This window comes from Calypte anna, chromosome W (assembly GCF_003957555.1).
Source record: "Calypte anna isolate BGI_N300 chromosome W, bCalAnn1_v1.p, whole genome shotgun sequence".
Taxonomy (NCBI): Eukaryota; Metazoa; Chordata; class Aves; order Apodiformes; family Trochilidae; genus Calypte; species Calypte anna.
The window spans coordinates 17,489,602-17,494,173 of record NC_044276.1 but is presented as its reverse complement, the minus strand read 5'-3'; positions in this window follow the sequence as shown (position 1 = coordinate 17,494,173).

Here is a 4,572-nt window from a genome sequence, read left to right as displayed (position 1 = left end):
GGGCGCTGCAGATATTTTTGGGCATTCAACAAGCGGTAGAGAAGCATGCAACAGTTTGGAAGGAGGAAAATGGTTTGAAATTTTTCCCGGGAAGTCAAGAATTGCAATTTGAAACAATACCTCATGTTGAATTATAAAATCAAGGTAAAATTCAGTAAAGGGGACATAAACATGAGTAAGATCTCTGCCTGTTAACGTAATTCCTCTATTTCTAGCCTTAATAATGATTTCAGAGATCATTTCTACTTGATGAAGGATTGTCTTTGTAGATTGATAAGGAAGAAAAATCCATTCTAATATAAGAAGTGGATCAGAAAGTGATTCATCCCATTGGAAAAGTAGTCCCATAAATTTTTTCCCATCTGGAATTATAGATAATGCAATAGGGAGTTGTGGATCCCATCTTGCTGCTTGTTTAGCCATTAAAGTCTGAGCGACTTTTTCTAGGGCTGCCACTGCCTCGGTGGTCAAGACTCACGGGGCATTGAGATCAGTATCACCTTTTAACAAGTCAAACAAAGGAGCTAAATCCGAATTCGATATCCCTAACAAAGGACACAGCCAATTTATGGTGCCTAATAGTTTTTGAAGATCATTAAGAGTAGTTACTTTAGCAGCGATAGTGATCTGCTGAGGCGAGATTTTCTGTCTGGAAATTCGCCAGCCTAGGTATTTCCATGGCTCCTGTTTTTGAACTTTCTCTGGGGATATTTTTAGGCCTGACTGGTTTAAAGTAGTTGTAATTTCTTCGAATAATAATGATAATTCCCCCTCTTTTTCAGCAGCGAGTAAAATATCATCCATATAGTGATAAATCAAGGCTCGGGGAAATTGTTCCCGTACTGGAGCTAATACCTGAGCAACATACCATTGACATATGGTAGGGCTATTTTTCATTCCTTGTGGGAGAACTGTCCAATGATACCTAGAGAGAGGTTCTGTCATATTAATAGCAGGTACCGAGAAAGCAAATTTAGGAGCATCTGACGGATGCAGCGGGATGTTAAAAAAGCAATCCTTAAGATCAATAACAATCATTGCCCATTCTCGAAGTATCATCGTTGGTGAAGGTAAACCTGGTTGTAATGCACCCATCGGTTCCATAACAGCATTTACTCGCCTAAGATCATGTAACAGACGCCAAGTGCCATTCTTTTTCTGTATAACAAAAATAGGAGTATTCCAGGGACTGAAAGTAGGCACTATATGCCCTTTCTGGAGCTGTTCTTGAACTAAAGTTTTCAAAGCACAGAGTTTCTCCTCTGGCAATGGCCACTGATTGACCCACACAGGGTCTTCTGTTTTCCATGTAATTTTGGGTACTCTGTGCCTTACGTCAGTGGCCATTATTAAAAAGGAGTCTCTAGTCGCATTCCCCATTGTGATAAAACATCCCGACCCCAAAGGTTAATTGGGACCGGACAGACAAACGGTTTAACTGTCGCTGTTTGCCCTTGGGGATTTTTGATTTGAACATGAAATTGACTTTGAAAACTGGTACCCGTGCCACCTATTCCCGCCAGTGCTGACGGAGTAGGCACTAAGGACCAATTTGGTGGCCATTTAGATTTGGAAAGAACCGTAACATCTGCTCCCGTATCTATTAAACCTGTGATAGTAATTTGTTGAGAATTATAAGAAACATGACACGTAATAAGTGGTCTATCTTCGCCAATAAGATGAGACCAAAAAATTTGTGGAGCTCCCGTTGAGCCAAAGGCTCCTGTTCTCTGATTGGATGAATGAGCAACTAAATCAGCTGCACCGTATATCAACACAATTTGCGCGATGCGGCTATGTTTTGGAATATTACAAGGTGGTGTTGGGGTCCAAGCCATGACGGAAATGTCGATGGCGTCCTTATCAATGACCCCTGGTAGAACAAAAAGACCAGAAAATGTAGTAGACGATCTTCCGATAATAAGTCCTACAGTCTTTGATGGCAAAGGTCCTTTCATTGTTGTCGATATGAGGTGAACAGTGGCATCAGTTAATGTAACAGCATATTCTGTGAAGAGGTCCAAGCCTGCGCTGCCACCTGTGGCCCGAATGGTGTTTGTGTCGGCATTACCGCTGGCGCTTGTGGTAGAGGAGGGTTGTACATCTGCTGGTTCGGCATGTAATATGATGTCGGAGTGCGGCGCCGGCCCGCGCTCTGCCTCCCGTTTCCCTGGGGAGCATTCTGCTGCTGAGGTATCGCGTTCCCATCAATATCAAGCCTAGAACGGCATTGGTTATTATAGTGCCGACCTTTTCGACACCGGGTACAAATGGGAATTGATGTTTTAATACGACACTGCTTCTGCAAATGTCCCATTTTCCCGCAGCCGTAACAAATAGGGGCGGACCCCGAGGATCTAGGTTGTGCCGAAGTAAGCTGGATATTTCTAAATGCCGTTGCCATAACTTCGTATTTATGTTCGGAAGATCCAAACCTATTACAGGATTCCATCATTTCAACTAAAGTTGGGTTAGGATTAGGTAAAGTTTTCAGGAGTTTTTTACAATCAGGATTAGCGTTTTCAACAGCCAATTTAAGAAGGAGAATATCACGGGCTTCGGTATTATCAACTTGTTTTCCTAGGGCGTCCTGCAACTTTGAAATAAAGTCCATATAAGGTTCCTTTGGCCCTTGAGAAATTGTCGTAAAGGCTTTTTCAGGCCTATTTGCATTAGGGATTTGTAAGAAGGCTCTCTTTGCTATATGCATATTGTCTTTCAGTGCCTTTCTCGGAATATGTCGGGCCTGTTTCGCGGGGTCGCCGAACTCACCCGTACCCATGAGATGGTCAATTGTAAGGGTTTGCAGCTGCTGGTTATCTCCGGCTGCATACTCCCGCAGCAGCTTTTCTGCCGCCATTCTCCAATGCGATTCCCATAGTGATTGTTGCGCGGGATTGAGAAGGAGGGCAGCAATAGATTTTAAATCATAAGGAGTAAGTACATGCGCCTCGCAAACGTTTGCAAACAAGCCTTGAAAATAATGAGAGCTTAAGCCGTTTTCTGCTGCAGTGCGGCGAAGTTCTTTTACAATAGAGAAGTTCAGTGCGGCCCATCGTGGTTGCCCTTGCCCACCATATATTACAGGCGCAACTATCACAGATCCTCTGTCTTTTTTACGGGGTTTTGGCTTTGGAGGGATTTCAATTAAGCAGGCAATGTCCATTTCCCCCGCTTTCTGTGCTTCAACCCTAATCGCCGCCCACACACTTCGCGGATCATCATAATCATCAGAGTATAAATCGGGTTCCGATTCAGGATCGACAGGACCTGGGTCAAAGGAGTCTGGGTCCGAGTCCACATTCACCATAGCAGCGGTGATTGGCAGCGGAGGGGCAGATGGAGTAGAAGGTTCTTTTCCTTTTAAAGTTTCAAAGAGTATTCGCCAAGGAGCTAAGAGTTTGGCGGTTTCGTTATTGCCCCGTGTAGCGGCATCCCATAATTTAATTCTGACCTCGTCCCAAAATGAAGGGTCATAAGTAGAGACTGAATCGATGTCGGGAAAATGCTCACGGGCCCATTTTAAAACCAGTTTTAAATCATGGCCCGATATAACTTTTTTATCCTTATTAAGTAAAGTCTTTAAAGTAACATAAACGTCTCGTTCTTCTTTTGAAATATTTGAACCCATAACAAAAGAGTAGATTCTCCAAGCTCACCTGCCAATCGCGAGGAGGTGATGAGTGGTGCGCACCAATAACCGGCTTCTTCCCAGCCTTTCTTCTTCAAACAAAGTTCTTGGAGACCTGCGACCGGAAAATTTTCAACCCGAATCACGTCGGGGTCACCATTTGTCGCAGTGCGAGACGGAGACACAGTTTGATACAAATGAATTGTCTGACTTTATTGAATCAGAAGGCTATATTTATACCAGAAGTCTCTACATCTTGTTACACGAGTTTTAACTTGATTGGCTACAAAACAGTTAACGTACAAAGCTTGTTTATCACATTCAAGCATCTCCGTGGATGTTGTAAGAGCGCCATGCTCCTTAACCAGGTCCCCTAATCCTATCGCCTTGTTTACTCCTTAACCTTTGATGTCCCAAGGCTTTGTTCCTGCGGTTACAAAGTATGCATTAAGTAGCCCTGTTCTTACTGATAGCCCAAGGCTTGTGGTGAAATTGTTTCATTAACAACTGTTCACTGCTATCAGTGCAAGACTGTGCTGTCTCAGGGGTAGGAGGAGCTCCATCTTAAAGGACGGATGACAAGAGAGAGGCATCACATTCATAGAATCATAGAATCATCCGGGTCAGAAAGGACCTCTGAGAGTCCTACCCTTGACCCACTACTGCCATGGTTACTAGACCATGGCAACGAGTACCTGTCTGACTTTATTCATTGTTGGGGAAACAGTTCAGAAATATACAGATTGTGAGCAATCCTGACTTAGTTCACCTTAGGCTACAGTGGGTTAATGGTTATTGAGGCCTAGTTACAGGTTTCTAAAAATGAGCTAATGGGAAAGAGATAACTAACTGGCAGCAGAAGAGAAAAACAATTATGTGAGAAGAGTGGTTCCGTGAGAATGGAATGTGTAATTGGAATACAAAGCCACCTGCATGATATG